The following is a 17,148-nucleotide window of genomic DNA, read 5'->3' as shown; positions in this document are numbered from 1 at the left end:
TTTTCAAAAATTTATAAATGTGCAATTATATGCGTTATATTCAAAATATGCAAAAATATGCAAAACAAATTTATTTTTATATATATAAATATAATATAATTAATTATTTAACTAAGAATAAGCCAAATCGTGGACATATCTGACAACCAATCAATTTGGACTTAAGGAAAAAAACATGCAAATGCATAGAAATCCTAGCCCTAGTAGTTAGGTACTGTTTAGTTGGTTGATTGTGTAAATAGACAGCTACAACTAATTTGTACGATGGTGCATCAGCCATATAGGTAGGTAAAAATTGTTATTTGTTTTACATGGTCAATAATATATAATTAAATAAAAACATTATTTTTAGAAGTTAAATTTACTTTAGAATTTAACGACTTTATCCAATAGCAATAAAATAACATATATACAATATCATGTTATTCAAATATTAATGGTTAACAACATTTTAAAATATTTAAAAACCATTTGATATGATAATTTAATATTGAAATGAATAATTGATAAAATAACAACTGACTGAAAATTGTCAATAAAATATTCAAAGAAAAAAAACCATGAAAATTTGATACATTCTCATCGTAAAAATATGAACGGACAATAAATTCCCGTCTATATCATATTTTGTTATTCCACTTGCCTATATCATCGTAGAAGAAATATATTATTATGAGTGCATGAAAAAGAAAATCTAAACATAACATATATCAAAAAATAAAACCTAGTATAAATAATACATAACGAAAGCTAAAGTTTTAATTTTTGACATATTTATAAGCGCGGTATTAGATAAACTAAATTAATATCGATGATTATTGGATAGTAAATTACAGTCTATATTAAAATTATAAAGTGGCGAAACAGTGTACAAATTAATTTACAATTATTTATATTCCGTTCAAAAATCTATAGGCATTTATATTCTTAATAGGTACTACCATCATAAAAAAACAACGAGTATATACTTTATTATTTAGGTAGGTATCAGTACTTATAAACTTATTTTTACATATTTTTTAAATAAGATAAAAACTTACTAAATTAACTTACTAACTAAATTTTTATTTTACTCTCCATTATACATTTGAAATAATACCATTCGGCTTTCACTCTGATCTAAAAATAAAAACTAGAAGAAATTACCAAAATCCTATAGCAATACAATCAGTTTTCGCTCCTGAGTGCTGACTATCAAATCATTCAAATCCTTTAATATCCACTCTTGGAAAGTAAACTCTCTTAGAAAATAATACTCTCTGTTCTAGGAAATGTTCTAGAACACCTAATAGGAAGCTTTGCAGAGATCTAAAGCTTAATAACCTATTACTTGGGGGGGACTAAATCTAGACTAATACAATTTTCAAGTGTCGTTATTAAGTATTTTGATTTTGATCTAATTATTACATGTTTTATATTTTATCTTAAATATTTGATTCTATTTAATATTGGAATCGGCGTATGATTATTTATATTTATTATTATATACCTACGACTGTAAGCGTATCTTATTGTGAATGTGAAAATATGATAAACTGAGTAATAATAATTTTAGCTTTCTATTTACTGTACCTACTAGCTATAGACCTATATATAGGTTATAGTGTGTTATTAAATTCAATTTGTAACATGGTTTTTCAGTAACGAAAATAACCAATTTTTTAAATTAAACATTTTCTTGTTTGAAATAAAAAAAGTGCGATGTCTCTAAGTTATTCATTTAAAAATTGTAATTGTTTCAAAGAGTAATAAAATTAATATTTTGAATAAGATATTTTTTAAAGCTGAAATAATATATAATTGATACATCAGGGTAGTAAGTATAGTAACGTATCTATGTCTCCGGTTTTACTATTAGAATGGACGAAAAGGTAACGTCCACTTAATGTATTATACTATTATACTTAGACAAAAGGGTAGTGTTGTATTTTTTGCTACACGATTTCGCAATATATTGTCAAGGTCGCTGTAAATTGCGTCCCACTTTTAATTGTTTGTTATATATGATTAAAAAGTGTATGTGTATTTATTATTAAAAAATAGTAGGTAATTAAGTAACCGGCGAAAATGTGTACGATAATTCCCGCAAAAAGTACTTTGTTTGTTTTTTGGTTTCTGTTCCCGAAATTTAAAACCAATAACCATTAACCGTTTTAAACGTTTTATTTCTTTCGATTTTCGTAACATTAATTTTCATGGCGTAAAAGAAATAGCAGAAAACTCTTGCGCGTGTACGTACAGCACGTCAAAAACGTATTATGAAATTACACGAATATTAATAATTTTGTTTTTTGTCTAAACATATCAATCTTTTGCTAATTGTATTAATTGTCATATTTATCTATTATAACTCTTGAAAATATATTTGAATTCAATATACATTTTAACGAAAATGAATTAAGTATGTTATTATATTTATATTTATGACAAAATCTGTATATCTAAATTAATAAACATAATTACATAATGGTTAACAGAGCAAACCGCGAAGCAAAACTGGAAAATTTCAAGTACAACTACTCACTAAAATTCAAAAATTATCCTACAAAACTGTCCATTTTGTAGATGTTTACGTTATAGTGTCGTGTAGAACCGTTATAGTTTTAATATTCAGCCAAAAACAATAAGCTAAGGTAAGGCAAATAAAAACATAGATACACGGTAAAGGGCTTGTTGAAGTTTCCCGGTGGGCCTATAACTAGATCTGAACAAAATATGTTTAATGTAAGAGCCAGACCTCCTTCGTTTCCCTCCCCATGTACCAATAGACGAAAAACCGTGTGGATGGTAGACACAGGTAGTGGACTGGTCGTGAAACTTTATACCTTATATAAAATTTAAATTATCATAATAATAAAATAATATATAGGTATAGACTATAGATACGCGATATATTTACAACCGTTAAAAAATTGACGAGACATGCCACATATTATGTTCTTGACAATCGACTATATAATTTGATTTTTGGAACGTCTATTGTAGTTGTTTGGTCATACAACTCTAAAGAGTATAATTTTTATTTTTATTTTATTTTATATAATTTTAAATGGGCCTGGCCCAATAACAAATGAAGTGCACAAAAACAATCGTTCATATTTAAAAATAAATGTTAAATATAAATAAATATAACATATTAAAATACATTTAATATAGTTATGAGATATTAATATACAATTAAAATAAGTTTTGAATAAGTGAAAGTTTAGTGAGACAAAAAAATCAATATTTAATTCATTAGTAAATTGCATTATTCTATTGCTGGGACAGTTTTTAGCGTAGTTTGTTATTTCCGTATACATATAAAATGTATTTCTAGCTCGAGTACTACGCATATAGGAACACGAAAGGAGAAAAGATACAAGAAATCAGGGCAACCAATTATTCAAGAAAAAAGTTTGTACGCAAAGTATAAGTCTAATCGTAATCGATAACGTTCCGGTGTTTTAAGGTTAAGCATAGCCAAGAGAGGGGAGTATGAAGAGTGAGGATCCCTAGGAATAGAGCATTTGTATGAATGATAGTGATAGTCGTATGTCGCATCATGTGTAGTTACAGATGAATGGTTGAATACCACAGCAAAACTCTCTGTTATCTTAATTTTACTATTGAAATATAATGATAATATACTATAATAAATTATGCAGTGTAAAAAAAATAAAAAAATAGTTATTTATGAGATACTTTAAAATGGATAAACAACAATGAAGTAGCTTAATTGCCTATCTAAAACGCCATATCGTCGTTTTATTATTTAAAAAAAACAAACTATTGTTAGGTATATTTTGTTACCGAAAAAAGGACCCATTTTTAAAAGTTAATTAATTTTTATCTAAAGTAATTTTCTCAGAAATTTTTGTGCAAAGTTTAAATTGGTTTTCAATTTGATTTTAATTATAAGTCAGCTAAAATTTATTTTTCTTAGTTTCAATTAATAATAATAAATTTACCAAATATTGCTATGCTAGAAATGTTAATATGAAGGTTTTTATAGATAAAATAAAAGGTTCGTTTCTCAATAGTTTTATATTGATGAAATGTATTAGTGTCAATACAATTAACAATTACTTCTACAAAGCCGAAGACTATTGGCTAATGTGGGTTTTAAAAAAGTTTTGTAAATTAGAAATTTGATCTTGAATGTGTATTTTTGTTTAAAAGTGTGTTCTGAAACCTCAACATGTCAAGTGGGATGTTCAGTTGTAATATCTGAGTTTGGCGAAGATCTGGTGAAAGTCCTGCTTATTTTGATCAGGTAATAAAATATTAATTATAATTTATAATCATTGCAACAGTAACGTGTCACGGTGTGCCGCCGAGGAGGCGTCTTAACTTAATGAAATAAACGACAATAATATTATTTGAAAAAAAAAATCCAAGACAACATTTTAACCTCCCCCAATACGAATCCCTTTTGACGTACAATCATGACTATCGGGTGCACACGTATTGATATTACAATATTATGTGCATAATAATAATAATAATAATAATAATAATACGTAATGGCGTATTATAGTGCATAACATACATATGACGTATCAGTCGTGGAAGCGTGACGTCACTGTAATTACCGCGCGAATAGAGCACATACCCTTATATATATGTACATATACTCTAGACTATACTCGTCGTGTCTGTTGGACGACCAAACGTGACCTGTCAAAAACCGAGTGTGATATGATGGAGCGCCGGCATCGCGATTTCGTCGAACGCCGTCGCGAAAATTAACAGCCACTGCTATGAACTTGCCGGCGAGAGAGACGTCGGTACCGTGCCCCGAGTGCGCGGATCCGGTAATGACGGGTCTAATGAAGGTCACGGCACGCGGACGCAGGTGGCCGACCACCAATGCCGCCACCGCCGCCACTACGCTTCGTCGAGGGTCGCGCGATCATCCCCCCGCATTTGCTTCCCCTACGACAACGTGCAGCGTGGGAGCTTTATACATTATTTTTTTCCGGGCAGTTCAGTCGTGCCGTCGCCGTCGCGCATCACAGACGCGTGCTCCGTTTCCCGCGTATGCCGGTTCGCCGTTACGCCCGACGCTGTCCGTGGTCCGCGCCACGCTTTCGTCGTCGGATTTGTTAGATTTTTTTTTTCACGTGTTTCGTTTCGCATCGCGGTTTTTGCGTGCGCGTGTTCTTTTCCGATCACCGGCGTTTTTTTTTATCGCAAATTTTTCTTTCGATTGTCAGTGCTTACCGACACGCAGTGCCTATATATCGCAATCGACTTCCACTGCGGTTTGTGAGTGCCTATATATTTTACATTATTATAATACATATTACATTTGTAATGCCGATCACCACCGTCGCATAGTAATTGCTATGATTCAAAAATAACTCATCAGTATAAATAGTTGTATCTATATAGTATTATAGGTATACTATACTGTACAACTAAACTTATATATATACGCTAGTACCTATAATAATACCGCAATAACACCGTCACTGTTGTACGAAAAAAATATGGCCAATTAATTCCACCTCCCTCAGGGGTAAATGAAAAATAAATCATGTGGTTGTAACAGAGTTAACGGAATGAGATTTAGAAAAATGTTAAGATAATATTGGATATTTTTTTAAGCTTTTGGAAAATTAATTATACATACTAAAGTTATCTTCAGCGCACACCGACATGATGTAAATAAACGATGATGAGTCATTGTACTCCGCGTGCAATACAAAAAATGAGTTGCCCTGTCTATTATCTTTCTATAATAATATAAGAAGTACAAAAAAATATTAAGATATCAATCTTAAGTAATCCATGATGACACTTGATTATTAGGCTTTAAAATATTATAGCATTTCATCACTGCTATAATATTATATATTAGCAATATGTCGTGTGTTTCTATATATCTTATATTCTTATTAAGAATCCTATATCAACCTTGCTGATGTTTTCATGACATAAATTATGTATGTGATTATATTTATATTAAATTATGTTTCTTTATTTTGTGCAAAAATATTGTTTAGAATTAAATTAAAAATAATACTTGTTATACCTTTTTGATTTGTATATCATAATATTATTCATAATATATCAATTTAAGATAAAACATAAAACAAGTACCGATATGTTATGAATTTAGTTGTTATGCACAATTAAAACATGCTAACCTAGTACGAATGTTTTTCATGCATAAAAAGAAAAATTATAGATTGCGAGGTAATTGTTTCATGCAAGTATAGCTTTGTATTATATAAGAATAATGAAAAAAAAAGCAAATGACAATAATATTCAAATTGTGTAGTGAAATCTAAACATAACTTAATAAAATAATTTGTTGTCAATTAACTGATATCTGTTAGTTTAACATTAACGGGTATATCTATTATATTCTATGTTCCATGTAGATTCTTAGTATATTTTATGGGCTATGGAATATCGTTTACGTTACAATTTTCTATTATATAGGCTTTAAAGCAATATAAATATATGTCTAGGAATTAGAGAACTGAACTATCTTGGCATCTTGCAATAGATTAATGACTGATTCGAGGTTGTCATTGATTTTACTTTATTTATGCTCATGTTCTATTGTAAACAAACAATTTCCAGTTAAAATAAAGTAGGTAATGCAACTAACACGATAGCATCACTAAATAGAAAACTCTTTCAACGGCTCTGGATTCGTTTACACAAGTGTAGCTTAGCTAATATCAGATTTAAGATGTGCCTATTAAATTTGTATAAAAGAGGTAAGGATTTATGACATTTTTCATTTTTACCTATACCTATTTAAACATTGGATTATAGTACAAGTAAGTTAACTAAGCTTTTTAAAGGTGTTCAATATTTACTTTAATTTTTGTAAGAGAGTCTATTGAGTTTTTTTAAAATATAATATAAAGGATATTTTGGAATAATCATTAAGTATAACACTTATTAAGCAATAAATCAATTGTAAAAAATGATTTCCCATTTCCAATAATGTTTGAGCACTCCTATAGTATTTATCTTAAAAATAGATTTAGTACTTAATCATTTTTAGTTTTCTTTAAATTTTATCAATTAATTTAGGTACAAACTATTTCTTTTCCATGCTTATGAGAATTCTATTGCAGCTTTAGTGAAATATTTTGATGTAAAGAATAAAGTATTCTTACTTTTAAATATTCAATGCTTAAAGCGTCATCCAAAGCATTACACTAGAATACTGATTGTTGGTAATTAATAATTATTATCAATGTTTTTCATATTATTAGAGTGCTAACTTAACCTAGCTATACTAGTAATAATATTATAAATATTGATACAAATTATGATTACCTATGAGTGGAACATAAATCATATTATTGGAAAGTAATTTATTATTTCATTATTTGTATAAAAAAAATGAATATAGTTTTTTTTTTGTTTAACAACTCAAAAAGCTTTAAATAATTGTAAACAATTTTTCCGTATACAGCATATTTAGCATTTTGTATAATACGTTTTTCTACGAATTGTAATATTTTGCGAGTACCTACTACTAGAGTAAAATCAAATCAAGAATATAAAAATGGTGAAAAAAAGGTTTTTAAAAAGTATATTTTATATTCAATTTCACACACAATATAATATTATTTTTCATTTTACGTAATTGTATCATGCTTGAAGTTTTATATTAATTTGATATTTATGAATTATATTTTTTATGTTATTTACCTACACACTGTAAGGACTATTTATAGATATTCATGTAGATATATGAATATATTTTGATAATTCATGTGGTTATTCATTTATTAGTTGAATGGACGTACACTTATATTTAGATTCTTATAATTAATAAATTTAATAAGAAAATTCGTTTACCTATCCACTTTATTATTTTGATACTATTTACAAATTTTTGTAAAATACATTAATTTCTATAAAGAAATATAAATTTTATTTTATTATCATTGGATGTTCTCCACAAATAGAAGTCATAAACTTTGTTAATGGACAACCCTTTCTAGACAAAGCCTTCATGCATATTTGTTAAGTATATTACTTGTTTTAGTGTATTGGTTTTATATTGACTGTAAACATTCGTTTTTTTATTTTTTTTTATTATAATGTAAAGAATAATTTCAACTAAATTCTCAACATATTTTTTTTTATTGGTTACTGTTAATTTAACATTAAATTATGCATAAGTTTTAAAAGTTGTAGTTTTAGTTTAACAGATTTAAGTATATTTATTTAAATCGTATGCCAGATTCCAAGCTATAATTATTATTCCAACTTTTATTCGATTTGGTTTTGTTGATTTGATTTAATAAAAAGTAGTTGAAGTTTTTTTTTTTAATAAATTAAATTCAATAATAAATTTGTTTGTTAATCTAATCATTACTTACATTTATAAATAAATTAAATTTTTATTTTTTAGCGATTTCTATTAATTAAGTGTGTGAAAATTTTTTTTTAAATAAGTCTGCATCTATATTGTTTTTATGTAAACTATCATATATAATATATATGTATTTTATACTGTTAAATTCCACCATTATCTTCGCCGGATAATTATTACTGTTCTGTTACAACAATACATAGACAATACACATGCAAAAGTATATATTTTATAGAATGAACTTATGGTATAGAAAATAATTCGTGATGATTTAAAGTTTTATTTGTTTAACATCCAAACATTTATTTTCACAAATGTTTTGATTTCGAATGAGTCTCTATAAGTTATTATTTTAAAGTAATTTTTTTACTGTCATAGTTTTAGATTATCTTAATTAAATTTTTTGACTGACATTTTTATAGATGGTGAATATTTTAAAAATATTGTCACTAACCACTCTTGCCACCGACAAAACTACGCATTTATCAAATTTTGCAAATGTTTATAACAATGGGAGATGTATTTCATTTATTTTTTTGGTATAAAAAAATGCCAAGTGAAGACAACATCTGGACTTTTAATACAATTTATTGGGATAACACGTTACATTCTCCCCTTTTGCAAACCACCAAATTTATTGCATTATAATTCGAAACAAAAATGGAAACAATATTATGTTACTGAATAGCTTTTGTTAAATGTCAATGTTTTAACTCACACAATTGTTGTGGTTGGCTAAGCAAACTAAATTTTATCATCAAATAATTTATCAGACAGACTTTGAATAAAATTATAAAATTATACCAATTGCATGTATAATATTATTGATACCCATACAAATTATTTGTTACTCGATGTTTAACATTTCTGGTTATGACGAATTAAAAAGGAATTTTTACTACATCCCACGTATCCGTGTATGTAATGTTTGAATTGAAAATTAGTGATTGATATTGTATTTTCATACAAAAATGTTTAGAAAGATTTTGGAGAAAAAAAGTTTGGAAATAAACAAATGGTTTGTTTTTCTAAAATTATATCGCTAGCACAAGTTTTGTTTTTCAATTATTCATTTTTGTGTCTGTTTTAATTCTACAACCCGGTTTAGTAAGCATTAAGCCACGATACTACCAGACTTGTTTTACGTAAAAAGATTTATGAGTTGCAACTAATGTCGATCCGAATTAATCAATTTCGAAGGAAAGCTTCCTGAAAAATGTTAACGTTAAATTCATAAAACAACATAGTTACAATAGCTGACACTTGCTTGGTATAATATGTAAACTTGTGCACAATGAACAGCACAACGTAATGATAAATAATTAGTTAATTTAAGTAATTATTTTTGTAATGATGACTATTAAATCCATTTTTAGTCATGATATTAAATTAAAAACCATAGATGTGTTTATTATTTTAGAATCTGAAGACTATTAAAATAATTTTAAATCCATTATATCTATGGTAAGTAATTAAAAATATATTTATGAAGTAACGTCAAAAGAAAAAGTATTTAAAACAAATATTTCAATGAATTTCCGATGGAAATATTTTTCTCAAGATTTTTAACATGTCCAAAAAGTTTTAATGATTATAATTTTTTTTGTAGAAATAATATAACATTAAAGGTTATTTTACTATTGGTAATGATTTTAATAGTTAAAACACATTATCTTTAAATTTTTTAAAGTTAAAAAAAAACTGGTCACATAATTTGATCTCATCACAAACAAAATTGTTGATAAAAATTATATTTTTACTATTTTTTATCATCACTTTATTTTTATAAAAGTTTTTCACTTGTTAGCTATTTACGTTTTTCATAAGTATATTTTGAAATAAAATTTTTATGACAATGGATATTCAAATATATATAAGATTTAATAAAGAAGACTTATCTTCAAACACTTTTATTATATAGTTATTATTTAAAAATTATTAATTATAAAAACTTGACATAATTCACTATAAATAATTAAAATATGATTTGCTATACACAGTGATATTTAAAAAATGTTTTGTTTAATTTTAAGTTATTTTTAGACATTTTAAATTTTGATTTTTTTTCTATGTACATCGATAAAAAGGTTTATACCTACTTGATCAACAAGCTTCAGATTTATATCAAAGTTTCACATAATTTGCACTTATATAAATTAAAAATATCTTAATACCTTTTTTTTTAGTAATTTATTAATATACTATAATATAAAATAACTAGTTCATTGTTGTGGACATATTTTAAAATTGTATAAGATGTTACAATAATTTTCAATGATTAATCATTGAATTTAATTTTAACACGTTCGCAACACTAACTTACTCAATGATAATAGTTACACTGAAAAGTTAGTATATCGTATAATACAATAGAGTAATTTTTCCGGTTTTTAATTTCATACTTTAAGTGGAATATATTTTTCAAAATTTCTATACATAAAAATTAAATTTCAAACTAGCAGTTAATTAGATATAGTTTAAACGTTTAAAGTTTAGACGAACAGAGACAACATTGTAGTGGATCAAGATTTTGCTTGATATTTTTTGTCACTATATTCCAATCAATAAGACATAATTAATTAACTTCTAATTTTAAATTCAATTTCTGTAGAACAAGTTTTTGGAAAAATATTCTACTTAGATATATGAATCTAAAATGTTCTTAGTACTTATAGTTTAATTAGTAATTTTATTAAATGTTGGTATTGATTAAAAACGTTATGATATATTTTTATCGTATAATATTTTCAATTTAAAATCATTCTACGTCTAATAATAATGTGTGTATACAATAATATTTTAAATTAAAGTATTGAGTTTCTTTTTTGTTTTAGCGGCATATGCCTAAATAATTTTATTTCACTTTCAAACTATTTATTTACTTTGCATTTACTTATTATATTCGGAGTGCACATTGCGATTTTCATTATTTATTTACATTGAAAACTGGAAAACTGTTTCATGAGATATATTTTTTAAAATTATTTTTTTGCCCACACCTGCAGTTTCAGTGTTGTTGATTTTTTCCTACTTTTATATTGTTCCATACTTATATAACTAAGTTTTCTAAATTGTCTTTATACCCGTTTGATAATAGTAGCAAAACTGATATCAATTGATTTTACTGAGAAAACATCACAATGTCACGTAGGTACCTTCGATGACCATATTTTAAAGACACATTTAAACAACTTTACACTAGTCCAATTTGTACTTCACTTCAAATCGTACGTATTAACAAGACACACACACGACACACATAGACTTACGTTATATCCATGGTATAGTATACAACATAGACGAATGATATACAAGTTCATTTTGGCACCAATTTATTTAGCCGCTCTTCTTTTTCCATTACGAAAGCGACCAATATAAATAGGGAAACGTGAATGGAGGAACAATTTGTAATGCTCAAAAACAAATATACACATGAACTATACATACGTATACTTACTTTAATATCTATAAATATAACACGAGTATACAATGATTTGTTAAAACACATAATACATTTTTTTAAATATTGTGACATTGAATTAAATAATTAAATAATTGTATATTGTTATTAAGGTAAAAAGTTCATTCTTATTTATTTTCTAAATTAATAACTATGGAGTAATCATCATAATTGTACGTAAATAATAGTTGAATAATATTTTTTTTTAATAACGAATTTATCGATTAAAAAATTAATTAAGTAAGTTCACAATACAAATCCCAAATTATGTCACATAGTTTACCACAATAAATGAAATAAGTTTGATAGCTTTACAGTTGCTTTATTAAAAATAGAATTTTAAGTTACGAAGAACGTGTAATTTAACACAATATAGTTTCTAAAAAATGATCGAATTAATCCTATTTTAATATAATTACATAATCATATATAATTTACATATTATGGTACTTTTGATAGTTTTTGGTTATGTTATTCTTACTCTCCCTCTACTTATTTTTCACTAAGATGTCTGATTTTTATTTCCATTTCAGTTGGTACCGGTTACCTTGTAAATCCAATGATTCTCTTTGGATTAGATAAATTCAGTTTTGTGATGTACCCAAAGCTTTAAATCTAATCCAGCATAGCCATTATTAAGTATCTGATTTTACCCCACAACCATTTACGCACGAATGGAAATATCCCCGGAAATATCATTGTATAATTTTACACAGATTAAATTACATTTAAAACTTTTATATAATTTATAATATGTTATAAAAAATATATAATATAACACTATGTCTATTATTTTTTATTCTTAAATACTTTATATAATTTAGATTGATTTAGATACCTACTGTATTGAAATGAGAATTTTCGTTTAGTTTTTACTTATATGTTATTATAATTTGTAGTAATTTCTATGAACTTCAAAAACATTTGTAGATACGTTAGGTATTGAAGTATAATTTATTATAATATGACCAACTTATCGTATTAGGTATTTTTAAAACTTCATACGGTTTAAATTTTATCGCATACAAATTTCAAAATATGTAAGAAAGTAAAAATTACCGTTTTTAGTATTAGCTTGTTAAACCAGAACCGATTATTAAAATAATATTTTTGTTTTACTGATATTTAGTAATAAAATCTTCATACATTTTCAAGATAAATCCTTTGAATATTTAGTTTATAATGTGAAAATTCGTCATGTGTTTATGTATATACTGCGTACTAAATAAATGCTACAAAATAATCAATCACTATGCCAGTTGCCACTCATGGATATTAATTGTTTGTCTTATATTGTGCTTTGAAGGTTGAGAGGGTTTTACGAATTTTAATGTGATAAACAAAATGTCTATTCCAAATTGTCTATATTATTGAATATCTATAACCAAATAGTGGAGTCTGTAGGATATTTTCGAACTAAGTATGAAAAAATGATTTATTTTTGCCTTATTTTTTTTTTATGTAAGAGAATTAATTTTTAATGCAATAAACTAAGATTTTTTTAACAAGCATAAAAATTAATTAATTCTTCATAAATGAATGTTTTGTTATTACATTTTTTTTTAGGTTTTTTATATAACTAAAGCTTTATTTGTTTAATAAATTAATCATCCACGTTTATATGATTAATATAACATAATTATTAATAGCTAATAAGTACCTATATATAATATTATATTTATGATATTTATTATGACTTTAAATACATTATTTAATTTATATGAATATTAAAATGTATACAAAGTATAATATTGTTATTATATAATAAACTAATAATGAGGTTACATTATAATAATTAGAGGGAAATACGATTTTTAGTGAGGAATCAAAAGCGTGTTAGAAAATTCGAGAACTAGTTGAATTATTTATAAACAAACGAGAAAAAAAAATACTAGCATACGTGTATATAAAATTGGTAGTTTTTATTTTTTTTCGAATAATTTAACTATTTTTTTCATCGTTTCTTACTATGTATAAGCTGCTTTCTTAACAATGAACATCGTAAATGGCATTTCTGTCACCTTAAATCAATGACAACACATTGCACTGTTAAATTATGGTATGTTTCAAAAAAATCTCGTTTAAAATTACATTGAATAGGCGATTATATTATACAAGGTAGGTATCATAATAAAATAATATATTTTTTTTACCCAGTTTTTATTTCTAATAACAAAGAGATTCTTAAAATTCTGTAGTTTTTATTTTACACGACAAAATTTAAAAATTAATTCATTTTGTACTATTTTAAATTAAAAATTGGTTTCCAAAAATAAGTAGATCGATAACTAAATAAATTATTCGTTTACAACATTAAAGTTATTAAAATATTATTAAAATTCAAGGTTTCTCATAAGTAATTCATGCTGAAACCAAAGAATGAAACAAATATATGTGAGACCGATTTTTTTTATGTATTCGAAGTACAAAGTTTGTCTAAATTCATTATTTAAATGAAGAAAAGCAATTTTAGTTATTTCTTTGTCATTCAAAAATATTTTTCGTGACGGAGATTTTAAACGTTTACGTATATTATTATATTTTATTTTACATAATATATACTATATTGGGTGGTCGTTATAATACACAATAATATTTTCAAAATATTTAGATTAATTTTATGCTTTACGTATTTACCTATAATTTAAACCGTATTACTAATAGTAGAACAAATAATACTATATTAGAATATACTGATAGATTGTTTCTGCTCATAATCGTTTTTCGTATGTGGTGATTTAACATTTACTTTATATTTAGTGCATATATTGCCTAAATGATCACATGTGTCAGTAAGTCACATAACATCACATACTCAATGACGACTGACGAGATACATTTAACTCCAACTGTATAGCAAAGCAGTAACCTACCATTTTTTGAAATTTGTTTTTATAATTTTAGGTATTATTTTAAGATATCAAATTCATCTAAAAATAAATTGCAGTTATTATTAGTAATTTCTGGTTAATGATAAGTATATAAAGTATAACTGATCCAATTATTAGAGATTTTATCAAAAACAGGCATTGTTATCGTAGTACTTGGTACATTACAAAATATACATTAGAAATGAGGAACAAAACAAAATTGTTTTAGTTATGTAAGTGGTGAAGTTATTTATAATTATTGAGCTTTTTATTAGTAGAAATATTCGTATTTTTAAAGATAATAAATTAAACCTATTAAAATAATGATTAGGACATTTAATTTGAATTTTTAATAATCGACTTAACTATAAGGAATGTGAGTACTTACTATTCAAACAAGTATTTTAAAATGTTCTATCCTTAAGTACTTATATTGCTTATATTGTGTGTAAATTGAAAAACTTTCGAAGATATACCGGTAAGGATCTTATTATTGTGTTAGAATGACTAAAAGGATGAAAATCGATTACTCATGTTGAAAAGGTATAGTCTTTTGACAGAATGTTTTAGCGTTATCAGTGAATACCATTACCTAATACAAACTTTTTAAAGTCTCCTGTGGTTTTCTGTCTTTACTAAAGTGTAAAGCTTTGTTTACAGATTGGAATTCGACTTATTTTGGAGCCTTTTTGATATTCAAATATGCGAAACAAACAGCCTAAAACTTGCTCACAATATAAAGGCTTTTAACAAAATATACTGTTTTAGTTTATTGCAAGATAGTGAATTGTAATCATAATTGTTGTTAAAGAGTTATTAGTACGTAATTATAAAATAATATATTTAATTTTATTACGTGCTTTGTTAACGCATTTTATAACGTTATTAAATTAAACCTACATAAATCTTATACTGTTTAAATTTCATTAGTTTGAAAGAAAAAAAAATTGATGATATTACTCTACTGATTTGGATTAGTTGTTTGTAGAGTTGAGGTTATTTTCTATTATAAACCTATACGTACAGGTAGAATACCTATACTTCAATAGTATATTAATATGAAAATGCATAATTGCATTTTATTAAAAATACAATAAATATTATACGAATACAGTGAACTATTTATGGATACTTTAAATTTTCTACAGCTTCTAGTTTTTTTTCAGTGTATTTATGATACGATTTTTAGGATAAAAGCTGGAATATTTAATGTAAAATAAAATTGTTCATACTGAAATAAAATAAAATCTAAAAATAAATATTCACATTTTTTTTAAAGATATTGAAGTTCAAATATGCATCTAATTAGATATTTAAACGAAAAAAAAAGATTTTATCTATTCTGTCGGAATTAAAAAATATATTATTTGTGTGGACTTAAAACTTCTACATTATATTTTATCATAAGCATTTTCATAATATTGACTAGTAATTTATACTGTATATCGCCTACTGCATTTCTAATTGTTGAATAAATCACTATTCACTATAATAGTAAAATAAATATATCATAAAATATACCTTAGTAATATAGGCTCTGATAGGCCCTCTTCGATTATAATCATTTCCGTACGCATTTATGCAACGAGTTATCATTAAATTCAAATTTAATATATAATATTGCTCAATGACGATATACATTTGGTTACTTATTTTTTTTACTTTTAATTATTATTCATAGTCTATTTTTTATGTAGTTATATATTAGTTTATAATTATAACATCAGAATATTTAAATTATCCGAAATTAAATTATCCATAACAGATTATAAGCTAATATTGTGATATAATTTTGCCTTCATGCTGTTCATAATCAGGATAATTTTGTACATAATATAAACACAAATTAATGTTTACATTTTGTAAATGTTGTAATGGATTTTACTATTTAAGTTAGAACTCTGCGTAATAGACTTTTAAATTTATATCATGATTCATGAATCACTTTATTAGTAGGAATTATCAATACATGTTAAATAATAATAGTTGTTAACATAATTATAATACATTAATTAAGTTTTAAACTTTTAGGATACGTTAGAGTGTTCAAAAATTGTTTGATAATTATAACACTAAATATTATTAATAAAAACTTTTTTTTCAAAATTCCTAATTCCTAAACGTAATTATATTTAACTTATCGATTTGTTTTCCGTTACATTTCAAATGGGTATATTTTTAAGCAGCGTTTAGCAGCTACCTCTTATCAATTAATTTAATCTAAAAATTTATATAACTTGTGAAACATGTTAATTAAAAAATTCAGTTTTTAATTATTTTTTTTACTTATACTAAATTAATTTTATAATGATGCCAACAATAACGTTAAAATAAAAATTAACTAGGAAGTCTTTAACTATTGTTATTTGTTTTAATATATGAGGTCGTAAGATGTGTCAAAAATGTAGTCAAAGTATATACTATTGATTAATGATTATAAATACTAATACTACTACTAATAATAATATTATGTTATGTTATAT

General features: G+C 25.2%; 1 protein-coding gene across 2 annotated transcripts in view; it reads left to right on the top strand.

Moving 5' to 3' along the window:
* The first annotated feature begins 4,958 nt into the window (after positions 1-4,958).
* LOC132929930 (uncharacterized) overlaps positions 4,959-17,148 on the top strand; it is a 175,395-nt gene continuing 163,205 nt past the window's right edge. For both annotated transcript variants that reach the window (XM_060995574.1, XM_060995573.1), the window contains exon 1: positions 4,959-5,250. The gene's annotated coding sequence lies outside the window, so the exon portion shown is untranslated. The remainder of the gene's footprint in view (positions 5,251-17,148) is intronic.

This window comes from Rhopalosiphum padi, chromosome 4, assembly GCF_020882245.1.
Source record: "Rhopalosiphum padi isolate XX-2018 chromosome 4, ASM2088224v1, whole genome shotgun sequence".
NCBI lineage: Eukaryota > Metazoa > Arthropoda > Insecta > Hemiptera > Aphididae > Rhopalosiphum > Rhopalosiphum padi.
This window is presented reverse-complemented; position numbering and strand designations above follow the sequence as displayed.